Source organism: Oryctolagus cuniculus, chromosome 2 (assembly GCF_964237555.1).
Source record: "Oryctolagus cuniculus chromosome 2, mOryCun1.1, whole genome shotgun sequence".
Classification (NCBI taxonomy): domain Eukaryota; kingdom Metazoa; phylum Chordata; class Mammalia; order Lagomorpha; family Leporidae; genus Oryctolagus; species Oryctolagus cuniculus.
The window spans coordinates 47,796,896-47,822,479 of NC_091433.1; the positions used below are offsets into that span (position 1 = coordinate 47,796,896).

A 25,584-nucleotide genomic window follows, 5' to 3' on the forward strand; every position below is an offset into this window, starting at 1 on the left:
TTAAATAAGCCTGACTTCAGCACAGGAAACCCCCATTTGACAGAATGAAAAGCACAAAGGCACAGAGAAGTTTATTCATTTGCCCCTGGTCACCCAGCTTGTAAACAGTGGAGCCAACGTTTGAATCCCGGCACTCTTGACTCTGGAGCGTGTTAGGCAGAATAAAGGCTGAGTGGTTTCAGTGAGTTCTGTTTTTTTCAAACATTGGGATTTTTTCCTTAAGCTTGAATAGTAAACATTCATTTCATATATTTTAGAAAAGAGATAACTCTTCCAAAGCATGTAATCTGGGACAGGTGTTTGGCCTAGCAGTTAAGATGCCGGTATCCCGCTTGGGTGTGCTAGGGTCAACACCTGCTCTGGCTCCTGCCCCGGGGCTTCCTGCCGGTGCGGACCTTGGAAGCTGTATGATGGCTCATGTCATTGCGTTCCTGCCAAATACGTGGGAGATGGGGATGAATTTCCTGGCTCCCAGCTGTCATGGGCATGTGGGGAGTGAACCAGCAGATTGGACGTGTGTGTGAGTGTGTGTATGTGTGAGTGTGTGAAACTGTATCAATGAAATTAAAAAAAAAAAAAAAAAAACTAAAAATAAGCAAGCCACATAATCCTACCAGAAGAGATAACCACTGTGAACATATTGGGGTCTTCCTTTCTAGTTGCTTCTCCATACTTAAATCTTTGAACTTAGTTGATATAATGAGGAGAGTCTCTATTCTCTTCAGAAAGCGGCATCAACAGCCGACCTTGACGTTATCTACACCTGTGCCACTGTTTTCTCCAGGTCTCTAAAGTACTCCTGTGAAATGACACAACAGAAAGGCCGGTGTGAATGTACAACAATGATGTCACTTGACACGCACGCCAGCCGCCATCCTGCCATGTGGCACCTGCCACGCGGCACACACATCACCTCTGGGGCAGCTCGAACAGGCGGGAATCTTGATCCTGCTGATGAGGAACCTGAGACTGCGGATGTGGCCTCTTCACTTGCATGACTCAGTGCTAAAGCCCTCTGAAGAGACCTGGGAAGACAGGTGTCCACATGGGCCGACCGTGGGGTGTCACAGCCCACTTCACCCCGAGCAGAGCAGGAAGTTTGTGTTGCATCCACTCTCAGCTTATATAGAATATTACAAAAACCAGTGACAGTCACACATGAATTTTATTGAAAATGAGAGGCAAGGCAACCCATCGGGACCAATACTCCTGACCAGAGTGCAGCCCCCAACAGCGAGTTACACAGCTTTTTATAGTATTCTGTCCACTAGGGCTCTCAATTTTGGACCTCTGGTATGCAGAGAACAACGAAAAAAAAAATAGAATATGGTTGTAAGATAACAGTTAAAAATAACAAACCCGGGAATAATAACAAACCCAAGGTATGATTGTAAGATAACAGTGCAGGGCGCATTTCTGTCAACTTAGGCAGAACACTCTGGTTGTGTCCTTTCTCAGTTCTTTGGAATTTGGGCCAGCATAGTTTCGCAAGATACACCCTTAGCCTTTAGCAAGCAAAGCTAATATGTACAGAAGCAAGAATCTGCAATTAGCTTTTAGCACCGCTCACTCCATTTTGATTTTGGACGATGGCAGAAGCGTTGGTCAGTTCAGGGAGTGTAGGGCACTGAGCAGGGGGAGTAGAGCATTGTACCCAGTCAGACTGGAGGAGAGCGAGGTCGGAGTCCCTGCAGGAAGAGGGTACACAGGGAATCGGGTCCCAGTAATAGTGAGGAGGCTGACAGTGTGTGTGTGTCGGTGGGTGCTGGACCACAAGCGTGCAAAGGACAGCACCACATGGCAGCAAGGCTCCAGGGGCAGTGGGAGGCGGTGTCGTGCAGAGGGAGGGCTCACAAAGCAGCCACTTCACAGATGCTGTGGGCTGGCTTCGATGTCTCCCTGTGAGAGGAGGGGGTTACAAATAAGGAAAGGAGGAAATTAGAATGGATTCTGTAGTGCTTGATTGGTATCAGGGGTATGGGTGTAAATTCATTATTTTTACTAGTACAGGTGGATGTAAAAATAAACATAGATGTAATATATGAATGTCTGAGAATACTTCAAAAAGCTTTGGATATGGATTTAAAAGACAAATTCCTTTTGGAACAAAAATTTGAAAGCCATGTATAGAAGGGGTTTTCAAAAAGTTCATGAAAAGTCTTTTTTTTTTTTAAATATTTATTTGAAAGGCAGAGTCACACAGAGAAAGAAGGAGAGGCAGAGAGAGAGAGAGAGAGAAAGAGGTCTTCCATCGGCTGGTTCACTGCCCAGATGGCTGCAAAACGGACAGGGCTGCGCCCATCTGAAGCCAGGAGCCAGGAGCTTCTTCCAGATCTCCCACATGGGTGCAGGGGCCCACGGACTTGGGCCATCTTTTGCTGCTTTCCCAGGCAGAGAGCTGGATCAGAAGTGGAACAGCCGGGACTCAAACTGGTGCCCATACAGGATGCAGGCACTGCAGGCAGAGGCTTAACCTTCTAGGCCTCAGCATGGGCCCTGACTTTTTTCTTTAACTCCATTTCCCATGAGTGTTTTTGCAGTATCCTTGTGCATGCTAAATAAAGCTCTGAGGTATGAGGCCATGTCAGTTTAGTAACATACTCTCAAAACAGGAAAAGAGAGGAAAAACAGGTATTTCTGTTTTACTTTCACTTTTCTGTTTTTAATTGCTTTCCAAAGACAGAAGAACTAACACATCTAAGGTCACCTAACTACTTAGCAGCAGGATTCAAACCCAAGCCCAGAAACTGTGTTCTCCATCCCACTTCATTTCAAGTTGGTCCACCCTGGGGACAGGGAAGCTGGGGCTGGGAGTCCTGTGTCCCCTCCCTCTTTCCACAGAATCCAGCGGAATCAAGGCCCAGGCTCGGGTTGTCCTTGGAGCTGGAGGAGAGGCAGGAAGGGCAAGCTGAGCGAGGGGGCACTACATAAGGAAAACTGGGCTACTGCACGATGATGTCCTAACAGACATGCCTCTCTTGATGTAGCTGGACTCAAAAACTGGCCCCAGCACCCCGACCCGCCATGCCTTGTCGCAGCATGACGTCTGCCACTCCCGCTGTAAACTGATGGGCTGCACCCCCCTGCCCTCCACAGTCTAGGCTGCCCTGGAGCCTGGTACTAACCAGCTGGATTCATGGCAGAAGTGACAGCATGGGACTGACTCCTAGGCTCAAGCATCTGCTTCGGTCCCAGTGGAAAGCTGCTGCCATGCGGGTGAGGAGTCTGGCCCAGGAGGAGGACAGAAAGTCTCCCGGAAGGAAGACTGACTCCAGGGCTGTAACTGACAGGCAGCTCCCACCCACAGCAGCCACAGAGCGAGGTCCCCCTAACAACAACACAGCAAACCCTGAGCCAGCCCGGAGGGCAGATTCATGAGCCGATTAGCAGTTGTTGTTTGAAGTCCTTGAGTTTTGAGAGGTGGAGGTTATTATACTGCAAAGACATTTAAAATGTTTGCTAAAGCCAACTCCGTTTTACAGCCCAACTGTCATGTGTTATTATAAAATAGATTCACTGTCTCTGTTCTCCATCTTACCAAGTATGTGTCTGGTTATCCCAGCTTAGCTTGGGCCAGGGCCCCAGGAAGGGGTGGAGGTAAATGTTCCCAGGGAGAAGGAAATGAATTCAACCCACCACAGTAACACCTGTTCGTATAGAAGGAGAGCCTGAAGTACACGCAGCGCTGTTTTCAGTGCTGTCGGAACACAGAGAGAGATCTCACAGCATCTCTGCCACCAGGAAACTCAGGTTCCGATAGGGAGTTAAGATGTAAATTTAAAACAGTGGCTGGCAACTCGAGATCCCCTGTAAGCGTGTGAAGCGACTCCCAGTGCTGAGGTCAGGGGAGGACTGAAAAGGAGGTGGGACTTGAGCTAGACCCAGAGCTCGGGAAGGAATGATTGCGGTTGGGGGCGGCCTCCTGACTTAGGTACAAAACCGTAAATGAGCCTGCTGGGGAGAGGGGCAGGGGAACGCTGAGAACAGTGAGGGGCAGACAGACACGGGCGTGGTCAGACGGAGTCGGGGTCTCGGGAGCCGGCTGACATACATTGCTGCCTGCAGGGTTCGTTTAGGGTGTTTCAGCGGCACGTGAGCTGACCCTGGCGAAGCTTGCTCAGCACCGTGCGCTGTCACCTTTGCATCTCTAGGAGTGAGCCTGTCAGTGAAGCAGGGCCCGTCTGCAGCCGGCAGCAAGGCTGGGCAGGCTCAGAAAAGCTAGGCTGACTACTGCCCTCCAAGGAGGGAAGGAGCACACTTGCTGGCCTTCACAGTCCCGTCCTGTTGCTCACCCCCGACCGTTCCGTCCATCATGAGCCTTCTTAAATCACTGTGCAATGTCTGGCACCAAGGGAACCTTCCCCTGGCCTGGCCAACAACCGGGGCCTCCCCAGGGCTACACCTCTCCTGAAGAACCAGCCACCCCCGTGCCACCAGGCTGCCCCCTGGCTCCCCGTGTTGCTCCAGCCACGCTGGGGAAGTTGGCCGTCATTCCAAAGCCATGCAGAGAACCGTGCAGTCATCCCAATCCACAGAAATGACAGTGCCACCACCAGGTGACTCAGGTGCTGAAGGAGCTATTTAAGGCTGCACCTGCCCTGAGGGAGGCGAAACAGCCAGAATCCTTCTCCCAGGTGACCTATGGAGAAACTGAGTCAGAACAGTGCCCCGCCAGGGAGTTCTCACACTTCAGTGACACGGCAAGGTCAAAACTCCACAAAGCGGTGTGCCCTCAGCCACATCACCCCTGTCTGCACCGAGTCCTGGACACCATGCTGGCTGCTTCCAACAGTTTTGCCTGCAGGTGGATCCCACGTGTCTCTCAAACCCTATTATGCTCTGGCCATTAAAAATGGAACCCTGAATGCAACATAGACTTCAAATCGAGCAATTCTGGCTGAGGATGGTTCTATCTACAGAGGAGAGAGACAGCCATTACATGTGTCTGTGTGTGTCTTTCCACCTCTATTGTGATAAGAATCCTTAACAAATAATCAACTTTGATTATTAATGTAGATCCAGCCTGTAAGGGGTTTAAGATTTATATATTTATTTGAAAGATAATGTTAGAAAAGAGAGGTGGGTGGGGGACTCCTTCATCTGCCTCATATGGCCTTAACCACAGAAGCCAGGTCTTCCACGTGGGTGCAGGCGCCCAAGCGCTTGGGCCATTTCAGCTGTTTTCCCATGCGTGTTAGCAGGGAGCTGGATCGGGAGCGGAGCCGCTGCGACTTGGACCGCGCTCCTGCGGGCGTTAGCGCGTCGCAGACCAGGGCTTAACCGGCTGCGCTCTGCAAATTCACTTCCTTCCTCCAGGAAGGAAGCGGCCTCAGTTTAATAAAGCAGCACTATGCTGGGCCCGGCACTACCCAGACTCCCGTGCACTCCAAACCTTCCCAACACTGGGCTCCCGCCTGGTGTGCAGGTGAGGACACGGGGCCTCCTTGCTAGGGCCCGCAGGGCACTGAGTGCGAGAGAGAGCCTGGTTGGGCCGACAGCGGCGCTAACTCTCCCGCGGGCCCTGCGCCTCGGTCCTGGAGCCCAGCAAGCGCGAGCCCCGCTCCGCACCTCAGGCCTCAGCCGCCAGATCGCCCAGCCCGGTGCTCCAAACTCTGGGTCAGAACCCTAAGAGCTGCCTCTCTCGCGGGGCCTTCGGGCGACCCTGACCTCAGTCCGGTTCCACCGCCCGGCCGGGCACCCAGCGGGTCCTCGCTGGGGATCACCAGAGACCTCTCCCGGAGCCGGCGCGCCAGCCTCGACCCTGACGCCGCGGAGCCGGGCCAGGGCGGCGGGAGGGTCGGGAAGACCCGGCAGGACCCGCACCGCCTGCGCGCGGCCCCGCGCCTCCCAGCTCCGAGGCGCACTGGCTGGGCGCTGCCCCTTTTCCAGCCCCTCTCCCGGAGCTCCGCCTTCCCCCTAGTGAACCAGGTTTCGTCAGGGTCGCCATCTCCACCGGCACGGAGGGCTCCAGGCCTCGGCCCTCGCTAAGCGGCGGCGCCCAGGACCCCCTCGCTCTCCCCTCTCCGTTCCTCCCTCTTTCAGCTCTCCCTCCCACCCCTTCCTCCTCCTCCCCTCTCCCACTCCTGGTGACGCCGCCCTCTGTCCCTCTGGGCCTCCTAGTGGCCCCGCCCTTCCCCTTCCAACCCCCACCTGGTCCCTCCCCTCCCACTTGGGGACCCCACTCTCCCTTGCCTCCCCTTAATTCCCCTCCCGCTCCTGGGGACCTCGCGCCACTGTCCTCCTCGTCCCTCCTCCCCTCCCACCATCCCCATCCCCGAGGCAGACCCCTTCTGGGGACCCCCCACTCCCCTCAAAGCCCCCTTCCCCACTCCTGGGGACCCCACCCTGTGCCCACCCCCGCCCCCTGCAGCCCCTCGCACCGCACGTCACCGCTCGTCCCACCTCCGGCCCAGCCAATCGGTCGTCTGCTCAGCTCCTGGCCCGCTTCCCTCGGGAAACGCGTGGCCGGAGACGCACCGTCGAGTCCCGGGTAGGGAGTAACCGCACGGGGTGGGGGCCGCTCCGGGTGCAGAGGGGACTAGAGGATGGGGTGGGAGAGGGCCACACATCCCTCGTTTAGCAGATATGGGCCAGCTCGCATTAGCCACGTGTTATAGCACGCTGGGACTCGGACCACGCTTCCTAGAGATGGCCTCACCCGCTGAGACCGAGCTGGGCGAGGGCAGCGTGGAGGGGCGCGGCGACGCGCCCGAGCTGGGGGCTGCGCCGTGGGTCTCAGAGCCAAACCCGAGCACGCTGAGGCACAAGGGGACGTCTCCCTGTCAGCCCCGGGTGCGGGTGCGTGCACTCCTCTTTTCCAGTGTGGCTGGTTGCGGAGAGGAAAAACAGGAAGGCGGCTTGGACGGAGGCCGAGTTGTGGGAGAGGATGTTCCGATGGCGCTGGGGGACTGGGGGCGCCGTGGCGCCTAGCCTTCTGCGGCGAGAATTGCATTCTTCAAAGAAAGCCAAAGATAGAAAAGCCTTGGGAGCTCTGCTGGAAAGGCACTCGCCTGCGAGGCCACATTCCCGGGCTCCGAGCCGCAGGCCACCCCCGAAGAAAAGGCCCCGAGTAAAGACAGGTAAACCTGAGTCCCTTCGCCTGGGACCACTATCTCTGGCTGGCTGGCTGCAGGCTGCAGGGCTTCAGACCCGGCCTCTTAATTCCCAGCCCGGCTGGCTTTGCCTCCGCCCCGCCCCTGTCCCCGCCCTCTCCCCCTCCCCTTCCAGTCACACCCCCTCCTTAACCCCTTCACTGCCTCCTGTTTCTCTTCAACACGTGTCCTGTTAAACCTGGAGGTGTCTGTCAGTCACTGGATTTGCCACAACAACAGATTCTAATCCGGTTGGTCCAGGGGAGGGGTCCAAGTTTCTAACGGGGTTCCACGTTCCACTGGCCGTGTTCTGTGGAGGGCACTTTCAATGGAGTCTACCGTACACACTGTAAAGTGCCAGTGCCGTAGCTTTCACGTGTTTCTTGGTTTTCTTCCTTCCACCTGGGTGGTAGAGGTTTGGTCTGTTTTGTTGGCTGCTATATCCTCAGCACCAGAACAGGACCTGAATATAGCAGGGGCAAGGCGCTACTGACTCAATGAAGGAGAGCAGGAGTGACTGAATTAGAAACAAAAAAGAAAGCAGTGGTGTTAAATCTACGATTACACAAAGTAAAATTCAAAGTGAAAATTATGAATGAAATGAAAGTTTGTTATATTTCTTAAAGGGACAGTTAAAGTCACAGCCCTTAGGTCCTGCAGAGCAATGATATCAAAATATTCAAGTAAAAGTGTCCCAAAAAAGGAAAATGACAAATACTGAATCACCTCTAGAAACTTTAACTCTTCTCTCTTGAACACATCTCACAAGCAAAAATGGGGCCACCTTTTCGCCTAGCAGTGCAGATACCCTCATTCTACATCAGAGTACCAGGATTCAATTCCCAGCTCTGGCTCCTGACTACAGCTTCCTGTAGTACAGACCAGGAGAGGCAATGGTGATGGCTAAGTGATTGGGTTCCTGCCACCCATGTGGGAGACCTGCATTGCATTCCCAGCTATGGCCCTTGGCCAATGTGGGCATTTGAGGAATGAACCAGTGGATGGGAGTTGGTTGGGTGTTCTGTCTTTGTCTCTCTGCCTCTCAAATAAATAAAATTTTAAAGGTTTTATTTATTTATTTGAGAGGTAGAGCTACAGACAGAGAGACAAAGGGAAAGGTACCCCCATCTGTTGGTTCAATCTCCAAATGGCCTCAACAGCTGGAGCTGGGCCAAACTGAAGCCAGGAGCTTCTTCCAGGTCTCCCATGCAGGTGCAGGGGTCCAAGCACTTGGGCCATCTTCTACTGCTTTCCCAGGCCATACCAGAGAGCTGGATCAGAAGAGAAGCAGCCTGGATATGAAATAGCACCCATATGGGATGCTGGCACTGCAGGTGGAGGCTTACCCTACGAAGCCACAACGCTGGTCCCAATAAAATACATCTTAAATAACCAAGTCATGTAAAAGACTTTAAAAAAATAATGGATCTTATTTAAGAGTTGTACATTTCTTCTTTGGTATTATCAAATACACATAACACAAAATTTACCATTTAAACCATTTTTAAAGTTCATCAACATTAAACACAATTACACTGTCCATCTCTGGAACTTTTTCCCTTCTCCAACTGATACTCTACCCATGAGACAGACCTCTCCTCCCTCTGCCCCTCCTGCTTCCTCTCTGAATTGGGCTACTCTGGGTGCAATCATACAGCATTTCTTTTTGGTAGCTGGCTCACTTTACCTAACATAATGTCTTCCAGGTTCACCCACGTTGGACTGTGTGTCTGGATTCCACTCCTTTCTAAACTCGGAATAGTGTTCCAGGGCTCAAGCCTCCTGACAGTCTTTGGCTCCTGGCAGCTGGGTAGGTCTGGCTTCCAGGTAGGTACATAAAGCTACTCATACAACCAGTCCCTCCCCAGGGTCGACTCAGGAGGTATGAGTCCAGCTGAGTGGAGAGGGGGATCCAGGTAGCCTGCCCGGAAGACATCCAACACCAAGATGCCCATGGGAGGAGACACAGGATGCTGGATTGTTCGAGGTTTTTTTTCGTTATTTAGTGTTGTGGGGCACACAGATTAAAAACACAGCCAGACCTTGAGGTCAAATTAGGAGACTTTATTAGCCAGCTGGCGACCCTCTCACAGAGCAAGTCTAGAGAAGACAGCCCCAAGTTGCAGTGGTGGGAGGTCTTTTTTTTTTTTTTTAAAGGCAAAACCTCTTCTTATCAGTCATTTGTGTGGGCTTGTACAAGCAGAAAGCAAGCATACGTAAGCCAGAAGCAGTTAGCCAGTCAGCCAGGTTTTTTTTTTTAACTTTTTTTCTTTAAAAAAATGTAACTATTCAGTTGTTCCTGGTCAGAGTCGGGCTTGGTGCCACCTGAGTTATCCTGTGGCTGCAGCCGGGAGAAGGCAGGGGAAGCATAGTCTGGTGGCCTTGGCCATTATCGAGCAAGCAGAGGTACAGAAGCCAGGAATAGGCCAGTTACAAACCAACATTTATTTTTTATGAAAAACAAGCCCTGATTTTAAAACAACCAAACAAAATAAGCTATAGTCTATAACCACCCAGGCATGCTATATGTTGTAGACAATTTAAACTTTTGAGTCACCTATCACATTTAGTAGAATGTATCTGAGAAGCAAAGAGACAGACAGAGCCATCCCATCTACTAGTTCATTCCGCAAGTGCCTGCAACAGCGGGAACTGGACCAGGCCAAAGCAGGGAGCCAGGAACCCAGTCTAGGTCTCCTCTGTGGGCGGCAAGCACTCAACTTCTTGAGCCATTGCCTGCTGCCCCCCCGGATGCATTAGCGGGAAGCCAGATCAGAAGCGGAGGTGGCAGGATGTGACTCAGCACTCCAATATGGGATGCACTTTTAATAAATCACATTCACGAGAATTTCTCAGGTTCTGCTTCTAACGACTTGATCTAAGATGCTATGTTTTCCACAAATAAAATTCAAAGGGCAGAGCATGCATGGGAAACCATAAATCAGCAGCTAATCTCCAGATTTAATTTTTTTTAAAAGATTTGTTTATTCATTTGAAAGTCAGAGTTACAGAGAGAGGGAGAGACAGAGACAGAGAGAGAGAGACAGAGAGAGAGAGAGAGATCTTCCATCTGCTGGTTCATATCCCAGAAGGCTGCAACAGTTGGGACTGGGCGAGGTGGGAGCCAGGAGCTTCATTCTAGTCTTCCACATGGGCGTAGGGGCCCAAACACTTGGGCCATCTTCTACTGCTTTCCTAAGCTATCAGCAGGGAACTGGATTGAAAGTGGAGCAGCCGGGGGGCCATGGCTGCCGCTTGCAGTGCCAGCATCCCATATGGGTGCCAGTTCAAGTCCTGGCTGCACCACTTTCCATCCAGCTCTCTGCTATGGCCTGGGAAAGCAGTGGAGGATGGCCCCATGTGCATGGGAGACATGGAGGAAGCTCCTGGCTCCTGGCTTTGGATAGGCTCTGCTCCAGCCATTACAGCAAATTGGAGAGGGAACCAGAAGATGGAAGACCTCTTTCTCTCAATCTCTGCTTCTCTCTGTGTAACTCTGACTTTCAAGTAAATAAATAAATATTAAAAACAAACAAACAAACAAACAAAAAAAAAAAAACAGAAAGTGGAGCAGTCAGGACTTGAACTGGTGCCCATATGGATGCTGGTGTCACAGATGATCGCTTGACCTGCTATGCCACAACAACAGCCCCTTTAGATTTAATTTTCTTTTTTTGACAGGCAGAGTTAGACAGTGAGAGAGAGAAAGGTCTTCCTTCCGTTGGTTCACTCCCCAAATGGCCGCTATGGCTGGCGCGCTGCGCCGATACGAAGCCAGAAGCCAGGTGCTTCTCCTGGTCTCCCATGTGGGTGCAGGGCTCAAGGACCTGGGCCATCCTCCACTGCACTCCCGGCCCACAGCAGAGAGCTGGACTAGAAGAGGAGCAACTGGAACAGAACTGGTGCCCCAACCGGGACTAGAACCTGGAGTACCGGTGCCACAGGCGGAGGATTAGCCTAGTGAGCCACGGTGCCGTCCTAGATTTAATTTTTTAAAAAGAGTTACTCAACTGTGGACGCTCCCTCAGCAGCAGGCTGTTGGGGATGCCCCATTGAGGGGCATCCTGATCATCATATGGCTGCCTGGGGGTGCATTTCCTGTCCCTGAGTTGGTTAGCTGCTGTTACAAGGAAGGAATAGTAATTGGTCCGTCTGTTCTCACAGGAGAGAAAGAGAAGAGCTACAAGAGTCTGTTTGGGAGGGACACAGAGAAGAGCCGGCTTCCTGCTTGTCCCTTGAGGGCAGTGAACTGAGCAGTGTGGGAGCCGCAGTGTGCCCGGTCCATTCCCCAAGCATCACAGGGCAGCTGAGAGCTTCCAGCAGATAGAAGACCTCTCTCTCTCTGCCTGCACTGGCCAGTGGCTTACCTGACTCATGCAGTGAGTATGTTCTGTTTCCAGTGTAACTTCCTAAAAAGCGACATGAAAGGAGACGTTGAAACTCCATTAGGGAAAATGATCCTTTTCCTTTTAGAGACCAGACTGTGCTGTTAATATAGTCCAATTCAAAGACAGTACAAAGGTAAAAATTAGCCAGTCCCACCCAAATGACTACCACCCAAATTCCAACTGAGACCTACTGGGATTTGTGCCCAATAAAAAGCTGCCCATGCACTGTTCTCAGGCTCACCCAGCCGATTTTCTTTCTTTTCTTTTCTTTTTTTTTTTTAAGATTTTATTTATTTATTTGAGAGGTGAGTTACTGACAGAGAGAGGGAGAAACGGAGAGAGAAGTCTTCCCTTTGCTGATTTACTCCCCAAATGGCTGCAACTGTCGGAGCTGGGCTGATCTGAAGCCTGGAGCCCCTTCCGGGTCTCCCACATGGGTGCAGGGGCCCATCTTCCTCTGCTGACCCTGGCCCTCAGCAGGGAGCTGACCTACCCGATTTTCTAGCGTGAGAGTGAATATGAAGCTCTGACACCACTGTCTGTGCGTTCGGTTCCTGGCTCTGCCCTGGGCGGCTGGGCGGCCTTGCCTCAGTGACCTCACTTGGCAGAGCAAGGGCTCGCTTGTTAAAAGAAGCATCAATGCATGGGATAGACTGAGAAATAGTGTCCAACTCGTGCCGAGGGCTCAGTACATGTGAACTCCTTATCATAGTGAATTGGTGGCTCATTCTGTGAGGGTCCTGGGTCTCCACTCCAAGCTCTTAAACACAAGGCTTATGGCTGTCTCTGAGGTCCTCCCTAGATCTGAAATTGGGTTCATGATGTACTCACAGCAAGTTTGAGCTCATCACCGTGCCAAGTTCTGTCCTATAATTGCCGCCAGGACATCGTCCTCATTTATTCATAAGACCTACGCATCCCCATCAGCCAGAAGACATTGAACCAGGGATTTGTTTCAACAAGCAGCAAAGTCAGGGCTGTTGCTCATTTAATGACGAAACAAGAGGAGCATAGGGATATGCTATGGTTTGGACTTGGGTATGCCCCTAAACCTCCTTTTTTATGCCCACCTAGCATCGGGTGCTTTGTTACAGCAGCACAAAAGGGACACAGACAGAACAAAACTTTGAACGTCTCTCTGTGTCTCCTTCCAAAGAATTTAAGTCCTTACCAGGGATGAATTCTTGCCACCTAGCTGGGACCATGGCAGCCAGGCCATGCAGCTCCTCAGCTCTTGCTGAATGTGGAACCTGAGGGCTAGTCCCAGGACCCCTGCTCGTCTTAATCCACATTCTCTCCTCCAGTGTCTCGTCCCATGACATGTGCTGACATCCCATCTATTACAGTGCTCACAGCTCCCAAATTAACATGTGCATCCCCGGCCCCGCCCTTGAGCCCCAGGTCTGTACTCAGCCGCCTGCTGGCTCTTCCGCTGGGTGCCCACCAGGCGTTCCAAGTGCCAGATAGGAAAGGAGCTGTTGCTTTCTACAACCCCTTGCCTGGGCATCAGTAAATGACACCGGTGTGCACTTAGGGTTCTCCCCAGAAAGCAGGGAATCATCAACCCCCTCAGGCTGTCTTGTTGGCTCCATCTCCAGAATTTATCCCAGATGACTGTACTCCACCTCCGTCCTTGCCCCCCCGATGCAAGCCAGGCCTATTACAACAAACTCCTCACCCATTCTCTGCTTCTACTCTTTCCAGTAAGGGATGCATTCTTCCCGTGGCAGCCAGGATGATGGCTTGAGGACCTAGTCCATTCCCTCCCACGCTAGAAGCTCAGTGATGAGACCCCTTACTCTCAGAATAGACACGAAAATCCTCAGGATGGCCAACCCGGTGTTACCTTACTCCTGTTCCTCCATCTTGTCTTTTTTTTTTTTTTTTAATGTTTATTTGCAGTGACTTGAAAGGCAGAGTGACAGAAAGAGAGACAGGAGATATCTTCATCTACTGGTTTACTCCCTAAATGCCCACAGCAGCCAGGGCTCGGTCCGATCAAAGCCAGGAGCCCAGAACTCCATCGGGGTCTCCACTTTGGTGGCAGCAGCCCAAGCATTTGAGCCATCATCTGTTGCCTCCCTGAAACAGGGGTGCTGGGGCTGGAAGCAGGCACTGCAGGAGGGGAGGAGGCATTCCTGGTCCTCAGTCAAGTAGGGGACTAAGGGGCCTGGCAGGCGTGACTCAGGTAAAGACTCTGAGATGGGGCGCAGTCCTCAGTTATCCGGGAGGACCCTGTTCACTGCAAGTGCTTCTCTCTCTCTAAGCCAGAGGTGGAGGGAGGTGGACACACACGGAGAATGTGTGCAGATGGAGGCAAAGGCAGGGGTGATGCAACCGCAAGCCAGGGCCTCCTAGAGCCACCAGAAGCTGGAAGAGTCAAGGAAAGCGCCATCCCTAGGGCCTCTGGAGAGAGCATAGCCCTGCTTACACTTGGATTTCAGACGTCAAGCCTCCCGAACTGTGAGGAAGTCAAGTTCCTGTTGTCTTAAGCCTGTAAGCTTGTGCCGGTATGTTCGGCAGCCACAGGAAGCTAACACACACCCATAAGCCAGGCTTGTTGCTGCCTCAGGGCCTTTGCACTGCATTCCTTGTCAGTCTTACACCTCTGCATAGCTGTCTTCAGATGCCAGTATAAGTTTAGGCCTTCTCCCCTCATGGAGACGTTCTCGGGCCCCATGACATCTCCTCCAAGGCCCTTATCCCTCTACGACATCCCCCTATAAATTTTCTCCATTCCACATATCACTGATATTATCTTACAAATTCTCTTATTGCTATTATCACTGGTATCTTACCATACACAAACACTTAAATTAGACATAAATACAGCAGGGGTAGAATGCCTTCGCCTTTTTCCGTACGTGTCTGCTCCTGCTCTAGTCCACGTGCGCAGGGGGTTTTTCGTCTTGTTCAAGGCTGGACCCCCAGTGCCTGGAGCGCTGCTGTGCGAGTTCTCATTGTTCTGCCAAAGCAGAATTCTACTAACACAGGGGCTTCAGCAACAAAAATTTACCCTCACGGGCCTAGAGGCAGGGAGCGCCCATGGAAGCCCCCGGTGGATTCTTGTGGCTTTCTGAGGGGCTCCTTCCTGCTGTGAGCTCATGTCGCCTTTACTCTGTGCTGCTGCTCCCCTGGTGTCTCTGCAGCGCTGGCATCCCATATGGGCACCGGTTCGAGTCCCGGCTGCTCCTCTTCCGATCCAGCTCTCTGCTGTGGCCTGGGAAAGCAGTGGAAGCTGGCCCAAATGCTTGGGCCTCTGCACCCATGTGGCAGACTGGGAAGCTTCTGGCTTTGGATCAGCCCAGTTTCATTTTGGCCATTTGGGGAGTGAACCTAATCTCATCTTTTAAGGGCACCGTTCAGAGTGGGCTAGGTCACACCGATGACCTTATGTGAGCATGAGCCCCTTTTTAAAGACCTAACTCCTGTTTTAATCACACCCCGAGGCTGGTGCCGCAGCTCAATAGGCTAATCCTCCACCTTGCCACGCCGGCACACCGGGTTCTAGTCCCGGTCGGGGCGCCGGATTCTGTCCCGGTTGCCCCTCTTCCAGGCCAGCTCTCTGCTGTGGCCTGGGAGTGCAGTGGAGAATGGCCCAAGTGTTTGGGCCCTGCACCTCATGGGAGACCAGGAGAAGCACCTGGCTCCTGCCATCGGATCAGCACAGTGCACCGGCCGCAGCGTGCTGGCCGCGGCGGCCATTGGAGGGTGAACCAACGGCAAAAGGAAGACCTTTCTCCCTGTCTCTCTCTCTCACTGTCCACTCTGCCTGTCAAAAAAAAAAAAAAATCACACCCTGAAGGACTGGAGGCAGGACTGCGGCAGGACTTCCGGCAACTGCCCAACAAAGTGGCAACCAAGACGCTGTTGTGTGAATGGTGGATCTATGGGTGTGACAACAGAATGACATCCTGGAAAACCGAAAAAGAAAACTCCAGTGGGCAGCAAATGAAATTGTGTTGCACCTCACTAGAATTAAAAAACAAAACCAAACCAAGAATCCGACAGTGAGGTGCCATCATGCGCCTGAGAAATGGCCAGGGTCGCAGGGAAGGGACAGCAGCCACCTGGGGGAGTGCACACATGTGGAAGCTTTCGTTTCTTTTTCTTCTTTCTTTTCTTTTCTTTTTAAGATGTATTTATTTACTTGAAAGGCAGAATGACAGAAACAGATCTTCCATCTGCTGGTTCACTCCTCAAACATTCACAACAGCCAGGGCTGGGCCAGGCAAAAGCCAGGAGCCTGGAACTCCAACTGGGTCTCCCACAGGATGGCAGAGGCCCAAGGACATGGGACATCTTTTGCTGCTTTCCCAGGCTGTAAGCAGGGAGCTGGATCAGAAGAGGAGCAGTCGGGATTCGAACCGACACCCATTTGGAATGCCAGTGTTACAGATACTGCTTAACTCACTACACCACAGTGCTGCCCCTAAGCTTTCATTTCATTTCATTTCATTTTCAGTCCTTGGAACACACCTTCTCCAAGGCACCTTAGCATGGTGTTCTTTTCAAAGTACAGTGTTCCGCTGGTGGGCAGGCGGCCTTCAAGAAGTGACTTGAAAGCTAATTGTTAGTCAAGTGAGGAGGGAGAGGGGAGTGAATGGGGCAGAAAGAACAGTCTGTATGAAGGGTGCGCCGTGCCTGCAAAAGAGCAGGCGGGGAGGCCCCCGGCCAAGCTGCCCATCAGACCAAGCGTGAACGTACTCCGTCCTAGGCCCCGACCATTCTACCATCTACCACACCTAGTGCATCACCCCGCGTTCATTTTCATGACCTAAAATGATCAGTATTTACACAAGTTGTTCTTGTCCCCACTCAACAGGAGCAGGAATTTGACCTCCACACTAGTGGCAGTCATAAGCCATCGGAGGAATTGAAGCAGGAAGAAGTATGGCCAGATTTGCATGTTGGAAACATGGTCCAGGCTGCCATGGGCAGACTCCCAGGAGGGGTAGCAAAGTGGAGGCAGCGAGGTCCATGGGGAGGCCATTGTATCCCCAGGCCAGGCCATAGTGGCCAAGCCAGGGGCCAAGGGAAGCACATGGAACATGGAGAAGCATGGGAGTCCACACCAACACACCTGGGGTACGTTAGACCTGGGGGAGAGGGGAGCAGGAAGTGGGGTGACATCCAGCTTGGGGCTAGAGCACTTGGATGGTGGTGCTATGTCCCCAGGAGAAAAGGAACCGGAGAAGGAGTCTGGGGACAAGAAGGTGAGTTCAAGGCCGGCACCGCGGCTCACTAGGCTAATCCTCCGCCTTGCAGCGCCGGCACACTGGTTCTAGTCCCAGTCGGGGCGCTGGATTCTGTCCCGGTTGCCCTTCTTCCAGGCCAGCTCTCTGCTGTGGCCAGGGAGGGCAGTGGAGGATGGCCCAAGTGCTTGGGCCCTGCACCACATGGGAGACCAGGAGAAGCACCTGGCTCCTGGCTTCGGATCAGCACGGTGCACCGGCCATTGGAGGGTGAACCAACAGCAAAGGAAGACCTTTCTCTCTCTCACTGTCCACTCTGCCTGTCAAAAAAAAAAAAAAAGAAGAAGAAGAAGAAGGTGAGTTCCATCTTAGAAGTGCTGAGTGTGAAGTCCTGAGACAGCCTCACAGAGAAGTCTCCAGTGCCTGTAGATACACTGTAGAAGGTCCTTTCTAAAAACCAGAGGCCAAAGCCAACAGTTGAGATGAGATTGCCCAAGAAGCGTGTTAGGCCACCCAGGACCTGTCCATCCAACGCCAACCTCATAGCTGCGGTCACTCAGCCCACAGCCACAGAAATCGGCAGAGATCATGTGGCCACCTAAATGTGGGCAGTCTTCCGTGTTTCGGGGTGTTCCAGCACCGTGGGAGCTGGGCACGGTCCCTGGGTAGGACTGATGCTGAGGGAAAGGCTAGCTCAAAGATCTAAGATCCCAAAAGTAAAGAAAGCGTCTTCTGTGGCTGGCCTTCCCCACTTGGTCTTCTTCTCTTTCCAACACTGGCACCACCTGCACTCCACTGGAAGGGGAACAATGTCTTTCTCTTAGTCAGATGTGTGGACAAACAATTTCCCAGAGGCTGATGCTGTGTCGTAGTAGGCTAAACCTCCACCTGTGGCACCGGCATCTCATATGGGAGCCGGTTCATGTCCTGGCTGCTCCTCTTCTGATCCAGCTCTCTGCTATGGTCTGGAAAAGCAGTGGAAGATGGCCCAAGTCCTTGGGCTCCTGAACCCACATGGGAGACCCGGAAGAAGATCCTGGCTCCTGGCTTCAGATTGGCCCAGCTCTGTTTTGGCCATTTGGGGAGTGGACCAGCAGATGGAAGACCTTTCTCTGTCTCTCTGTTGTAATTCTGCCTCTCAAATAAATAAATAAAATATTAAAAAAATTTTTTTCCCCAGTTCACCACTTTTGACTTCGTTCAGAGTATTTTTCATACATGAGGTTCTTTTAAAAAAATTATTTATTTGAAAGTCAGAGTTACGGGGGGCGGGGGGAGGAAGAGGGAGAGACAGAGAGAGAGATCTTCCATTTGCTCATTCATTCCCCAGATGGCTATAATAGCCAGGGCTAGGCCAGACCAAAGCCAGGATTTAGGAGCTTCATCTGGGTCTTCCATGTAGGTGCAGGGCAAATACTTGGGCCACATCCTCCACTGCTTTCCCGGGGTCATTAGCAGGGAGCAGGATGGGAAGTGGAGTAGCCTGGACTTGAACTGGCACCCATATGGGATATTGGCTTTCGTAGGCAGTGGCTTTACCCACTACACCACAGCATTAGCCCCAAGTTCTTTCAATAATCAAATTTAAGTCATCAGATATTTCCCTGGGGATTTTTGAAGTTAAGCACGGGGCTCCCAGCACGCAAGAAAACCCCCTTTCCTTTGTTCTTTGTGAATCAACGTGAAGATCATACAAGATCCAAAACCCACAGGACAAAACAGAATCAACAATTACCTTAGACCCAGCTTTTTATTTTCCGCAGCAGCCAGGTTATAGTTGGCTGCCCCTACTGATTTTCCTAGCGTTCAGCTTGTGTTTATTTTAGGAGTATTGTTGAGGTGCAGGTTATGGACATTGTGTCCTTTTTTTTTTTCAAACACCTCTCAAGAGGAGAACAATAAAGTTATCATAGACCAGAAGAATGCAGCTGGCTTGCTTTTCATTTTTTGGACTGTGTGAATGGATGTATTATATTATGTTTGTCCTCTTGCATCAGAAATTAGGATGCTCAGATATAATTTTTAACCCTGTTAACAAAGTATATCTTCATAAAGTTTGTGCTTGGGGATTAATATTTACTCTGCCTTTACATTTTTTTCTCCTTTGAAAAAATATTTATTTGAAACACAGAGTGACAGAGAAAGAAAGAGGGACAGAAGGAGATCTTCCATCTGCTAATTCGCTCCCCAAATACCTGCAACAGCTGGGGCTGGGCCAGGCTTATGCCAGGAACTAGGAACTTTATACCATCTCCCAGATAAGTGGCAGAGACACAAGTGTTTGGGCCATCATCCCTTGTTTCCTAGGTGCATTAGCAGGGAGCTGGATCAGAAGCAGAGCAGCCAGGACTCAAACAGACACTCTGCTAGGGGATGCAGGTGCCCCAAGAGGCTGCTCACCTGCCCAGCCACAGTGCCCACCCCCACATTTTTTCTTTCTTTCTCCTCCTTCCAGTTTATCTTTTAGTTTTATACTCATCCTCGAGAGGGAAGTGAGGAAGATAAAGAATGAGGGAGGGTAGGAGAGAGAGAGGGAATTATGGAAATGTGCACTTAACAATCAGCTTAATTATTTACATTACAGAATTAATTTAACTTCACCATGGGGTTTCCTTTGATCCCACACAACATTTACATTTTCATTTGCTTTATTAGAAAACAGTTCCCCTAGGCATAGTATATCTTCAACACTTCCACTGTATAAAGTGAATTCTATTTGTATTTCAAAATGGAGAAGGCCACAGAGTGCAGCGCATCACGGAGAACTCTGCTCCCTGTTGAATTTGGCCATTATTCAGGCCACCCGCCTCTAGTTTCACTTTATTCTGGCTGGCAAATGCTATTATGTCTGTGCTACAAGCCAGACTCAATTATCTTGCATGCCTATTTCTCATCTCACTGGGAAGAGGCTGAGACTCGGGAGTTTACAAGATCGCCTACAGGAACCCAGGAAGTCAATGGCAAAGCAGCTAAGAATTCCTGTCTCCACTCCCTGTGCTTCTGCCACCACATCGTGCTGAATCCTTCACTCCCACAGAATTCCAATTATACTCTCAGTGCTAATTAGCAAAAATATACACTTCACATCTATACAGTCTCTCTATGTCTTACAAAAAACTTTCAGATTTTTAGAGCATTTTGGATTTTCAGACTGGGAATGCCCAAGTTGTATGTACACACCATAGAATACTATTCAGCCTTTTTTTTTTTTTTTTAATTTATTTGAAAGGCAGGGTTATAGAGAGAGAGAGAAGGAGAGACAGAGAGAAATTTTCCATCCACTGGTTCTCTCTTTAAATGGCTGCAACTGTCAGAGCTGGGCCAGGCTGAAGCCAGGAGCTTCATCCAGGTCTTCCACGTGGGTGCAGGGGCCCAAGCATTTGGGCCATCTTCCATTGCTTTCCCAGACATTCAGCAGTGGAGCAGCCGGGACTCAAATCAGCACCCATATGAGATGCCAGCACTGCAGACGGTGGCTTAAGTTCCTACACTACAGCCTGGCCCCAAAGTAAATAAATACTTTAAAAAATTAAATGTAGAGGGCCAGTGCCGCAGCTCAATAGGCTAATCCTCTGCCTTGCGTGCTGGCACACCGGGTTCTAGTCCCGGTCGGGGCGCCGGATTCTGTCCCGGTTGCCCCTCTTCCAGGCCAGCTCTCTGCTGTGGCCCGGGAGTGCAGTGGAGGATGGCCCAGGTGCTTGGGCCCTGCACCCCATGGGAGACCAGGAGAAGCACCTGGCTCCTGCCTTCGGATCAGTGCAGTGCACCAGCCGCGGCGGCCATTGGAGGGTGAACCAACAGCAAAGGAAGACCTTTCTCTCTGTCTCTCTCTCTCTGATTGTCCACTCTGCCTGTTAAAAAAAAATTGAATGTAGAATAATCACCACACTTTCCAGCAATCCCACTTCTGGAAATCTACCCAAATTAACTGAGAGCAAGATCTCAAAGAGATACATGCGCACCCATGCTCACTGCAGCAGTATTCACAACAGCTATGAGGTGGAAGCAACGCAAAGCTCCCACGATGCTTGAAAGGATAAACAAAACGTTGACTCCCCCAGATCCAAAATGCTAGGGACCGGAAGTGTTTCAGGTTGGGGAGATTTTTGGATTTTGAAATAACTGCATGTAGACTTTACTCGTTGAACATCCTTAAGCTAAAATCTGAAATCCAAATGCTCCAAAATCTAAAACGCTTTCTGTTTTGTTTTTTTTTTTTCTTGCACAGTGCCTAATCTAAAATTTTGAGTGTCACATATGTGCTCCAAAAGTTTCCGATTTTTAGAGTATTTTGGATTTCCAGACTGGGAATGCCCAAGTTGTATATACACACCATAGACTACTGTTCAGCCTTTAAAAAAGAGAAGATCCCATCACCTGCTATGACATGGATGAACGTTGTAGACCTTATGCAAAGCAAAAGAAGCCAGTCACAGAAGGACACTTACATGAGATATCTAAAGCGGGCACCTGCACTGGAACAGAAAGTAGAAGAGTGGTCCCAGGGCCTGAGGGGAAGGGAGAATGGAGAGTTGATGTTCAATAAGTGTAGAGTTTGCAAGATGAAAAGTTCTAGAGATCCATTTCACAATACCAGGCTCATAGTTAACATTGTGATGTTTAGTTTTAGGTGACAAGTTGACTGGCTAAGGGTCACCTTCATAATCCATCACACATGACTTCTGGGTGTGTCTGTGGAGACACAGAAGAGATTGATGTGGGAGTCAGTAGACTGGGGAAGACCACCCTCTGTGAGGGTGGGAATCCTCCAATCAGTTGGGGGTTGCATACCGCAAAAGGTGATTTCCTTTCTCCCAAACCTGGGACATATTTTTGCTACATCGTTTGGCCATCTGAACTCCAGGCTAACTGACCTCTGGAGACTGAGGGTTGCCATCATCATCTGGGTCTGGAGGCTTTGAAGGACTTGGACCAAGTCACACTTCTGCCATCCCAGGGTCTCCAGCTTGTAGGCAGGCCTGTGGAAGACTTTCCAGGTGGCACAATCTCCTGAGCTAACTCCTCTAATAAGTCTTTCAAACGTGCGCACGCATGTGAGCACACACACACATGCACACACACATTGAGGCAGTGCTTTGAAAAATTCATGGAAAAATGAAATTAAAAGATGTTTGTTTTAGAGGCCAGCACTGTGGCACAGCAGGCTAAAGTCCTGCCTGAAGTGCTAGCATCCCAAATGGGCGCTGGCTCTAGTCTCAGCCGCTCCACTTCCAATCCAGCTGTCTGCTATTATCTGGGAAAGCAGTGGAAGACGGCCCAAGTCCTTGGGCTCCTGCACCCTCATAGGAGACCCAGAAGAAACTCCTGGTTCCTAGCTTCAGATCAGCTCAGTTCCAGCTGTTGTGGCCATCTGGGGAGTGAACCAGAGGATGGAAGACCTCTCTCTGTCTCAACCTCTCTCTGTAATTCTGTCTTTCGAACAAACCTTAAAAAAAAAAAAAGATGTTTGTTTCGGTGCAAAAAAATTTTTGAGATACATTTTCCATGAATTCCTTAATGTACCCGTGTGTGTGTGTGTGTGTGTGTGTGTGTCCTATTGGTTTTGTCTCTGGAGAATCCTGACAAATACATTACTGAGCAGTATACTAAAAATGGTTAAGATGATAAATTTCATGTTATGTGTGATTCATCACAGTTTGAAAACCACATGCAATAACAAACAAAAAACTCCACTTGTATGGTCCCAGAAAGACTAATTAATCTGCACCAATTCGAAACTCAAAATTTGACTTTCATAAAAAAGATTCACAAATTTGCAAATGTAAATTTCAAACAAACTAGATATTAAAGATTTTAACAGCCTCATTACCTGCCTAGTTGTATCCTAATTCAAACACTGAAAGGACTTTGCTCAGTAGCTTGATCATTTTGTGTAAGCCGTTGAGTCTGATGGGTACGTTTGTCCCAGGCTTGTCTGTCTGCCTGTCTGTCAAATGCCTTTCCCTGCCTTCACATTCACCAGTGCCTCTGCCCATTCTTTTTTTTTTTTTTTTTTTTTTTCAGATTTATTTACTTATTTGAAAGGCGGAGTTATAGAGAGGCAGAGGCAGAGACAGAGACTGAGACTGAGAGAAGTCTTCCATCCACTGGTTCACTCCCCAGATGACCACAATGGCCGGAGCTCTGTTGATCCAAAGCTGGGAACCAGGAGCTTCTTCCAGGTCTCCCATGCAGGTGCAGGGGCCCAAGGAGTTAGGCCATCTTCTACTGCTTTCCTAGGCCAAGGCAGAGAGCTGGATTGGAAGTGGAGCAGCTGGGACTCAAACCAGTGCCCATATGGGATAACAGCACTGCAGGTGGTGGCCTTACCTGCTATGTCACAGCGCCAGCTCCTACCTCTGCCCATTCTTGATGGGTATCCATCGTGTGAGCCAGAGTCCCAGGCACTGAGAGACCCTGGGGGTCTTCATACTAGGGGCTTGGAGGCCCCAAAAAGTGCTGGTATCCAGTCTGGTTCTAGGCACAGCCAGAGTCAGCTGAGTTGGCCAGGCCGGTGCTTCGGTGCAGGTGGGTGACACAGCATTGCTGTGAGCATGAGGAGGTGGTGCGTTTCTGGTCCCTGCAGCCGTAAAGTGCTGAAATCCGTCTGCTGATGTCCCTCTCCTGTTCACATCGTCCATCCGTACCACTTAAAGTCATTCACTGAGGCTTTTTGTAGGTGCTCAAGATGGAGGGATGACTGTAATCAGAACTCTGATTTCTCTAAAGCTCTGGTTGTCTTTGGTTCTCTGTGTGAACATGTGTATGTGTGTGAGCACACATGTCCGTGTGTAAGCAAGCACATGTTCGCGTGCGTGCATGTGTGTGTGTGTGTGTGTGTGTATGTGCGTGCATGCTCCCCGGAGCAGATTTCCGAGTACCAGCATAATCTGGCAGGCAAGTAAGCTGCCCTGGAGGTCGCTGGAAACTCTGTGTTTTGCAGGTGGAAGCCCCACCCTACACGAGGGTGGACTGTCCTGGGTGGAGGCTGAGCCTTTGGTGGGCAGGGCAGAGTGGCGAGCCCAGGGAGCGCCAGATTCCCACAGTCAGGAGGAGCGAAGGCGGGGGAGGTGGGAAAGAAGCAGAGAGGTGAGCCCCACTCCACACAGCTGAGCCCAGCTAAGTCTATTTAAAAGATCATGGCCAAGTTTTCACTCTCCCAAGGAAGCAGGAATGATTTTGCATTAAACCTCGATATAATTTACCATATTAATATATAAAAGTGATTTCCATAGATGCAGAGAAAATTTAAAATAGAAGTCAAAGTTCATCCATGACAAAATGTTTTTTTTTTTGCCAGAGTGTCTTGGCTTTCCATGCCTGAAATACTCTCATGGGCTTTTCAGCCAGATCGGAATGCCTCTAGGGCTGATTCTGAGGCCAGAGTGCTGTTTAGGCCATCCACCATTCTATGAGTCTGCTGAGTATCTCGCTTCCCATGTTGGATCACTCTCCCCTTTATTTATTCTATCAGTTAGTATTAGCAGGTACTAGACTTGTTTATGTGCTTCCTTTGACTCTTAGTCCTTTCATTATGATCAATTGTGAACTGAAATTGATCACTTGGACTGGTGAGATGGCATTGGTACATGCCACCTTGATGGGATTAAATTGGAGTCCCCTGGTATGTTTCTAACTCTACCATTTGGGGCAAGTCAGCTTGAGCATGTCCCAAATTGTATATCTCTTCCCTCTCTTTTCCTTTTGTTTTGAAAAGACACTTATATGTAAAGTTGACCTAAATAGGCTTATGTCATAATGCTGTTTTGGGCAATCGGTCCCTCTCCCCCCACTTCCCCATGGAAGATGCCCGCTCCCCACACCTCCTGGGAGTCGTCTCCCTCCACAGTTGCACAACGCCATACACAGCTACACACACACACACTTGTACTCACATGTCCGTGAGATGGACACTGATGCTAATCAAGTAATATTGTAGACTATTTGTGTTTTTCCCCCATCACACAGCACCTCGTGGACTTCAGCGCAGGGCACCTGATGGGGCTGGCGTTCTGTGCAGTGGCCCCTCAGCATTCCCTGGCGTGGAAGGAGGAGCTTGCCCAGCCGTCCGCTCCCGGCAGCCTCCGCTCGTGTCCGTGTGAGGCCTCCAGAAACAACGCTGATAAACATCCCGTACTCCTGTCAGACTTGGACTTTGTCCCTGTGGGACTGAGTGCCTGGAGCCTGACCCCAGGCCAAAGGACACACGTGTATGTTACATATTAATAATGTGCCAGATTGTTGCCCGAAGGCCCTCACACGGGCCACTTCCACCAGCGCTTATGCAGCCCACTTTTCGTCTCATCCCACCCAGCAGTTTATTTTTGTAAAGGTTTATTTTTATTTATTTGAAATGCAGAGAGAGAAACAGGGAGACAGAGAGAGATCTTTGATCTGCTGATTCACTTGCCAAACAGCTGCAATGGCCAGGGCTGGGCCAGGTGACAGCCAGGAGCCTGGAACTCCATCCAGGTCTCCCACAGGCATGGCAGGAACCCAAGGACTTGGGCCATCTTCTGCTTCTTTTCTAGGTGCATTAGCAGGGAGCTGGATTGGAAGTGGAGCAGTCAGGACTCGAACCAGCACTCACAGGGGATAACATACTCCTATGGGTGTTGCAGGTGGCAGCTTAGCCTGCTGTGCCACCACACCAGCCCCCAAATCAGGACTTCTGAGTGGAGAGAGCAAAGCAAATATATTTGTCTATTCGCAATCCCAGTAACACGACGGCAGAGATGTGTTTCCTAAAGGCAGAAAGGAATCCACAAATGGCATTGTACTGCAGACACTGGATGGAGAGAGTCATTCTATAGCTTTGTGTATCTTTTTTGTGTGTCCAAAATACTGCACTGTAAAGACACTGGAGAGTGTACACCCACACGGCGGCACAGCAGGCAGCCCTAACAATGC

At 50.6% G+C, this 25,584-nt stretch overlaps 2 long non-coding RNA genes across 3 annotated transcripts; one reads left to right on the forward strand and one right to left on the reverse strand.

Annotated features, from left to right (window-relative positions):
• Positions 1–1,146: 1,146 nt before the first annotated feature.
• Positions 1,147–24,979, reverse strand: LOC108175689 (uncharacterized). Of its 2 annotated transcripts, none has more exons than XR_011386253.1 (2): positions 24,570–24,979; positions 1,147–1,899 (listed from the first exon to the last, which is right to left on the reverse strand). It is a non-coding gene; the product is annotated as an uncharacterized lncRNA (long non-coding RNA). The 2 variants fall into 2 exon arrangements; XR_007918115.2 differs by lacking the exon at positions 24,570–24,979 and adding an exon at positions 6,381–6,516.
• On the forward strand, positions 6,339–13,025 carry LOC127490260 (uncharacterized). Its single transcript, XR_007918117.2, has 3 exons — positions 6,339–7,079; positions 8,798–8,901; positions 11,256–13,025. It is a non-coding gene; the product is annotated as an uncharacterized lncRNA (long non-coding RNA).
• Positions 24,980–25,584: the final 605 nt, after the last annotated feature.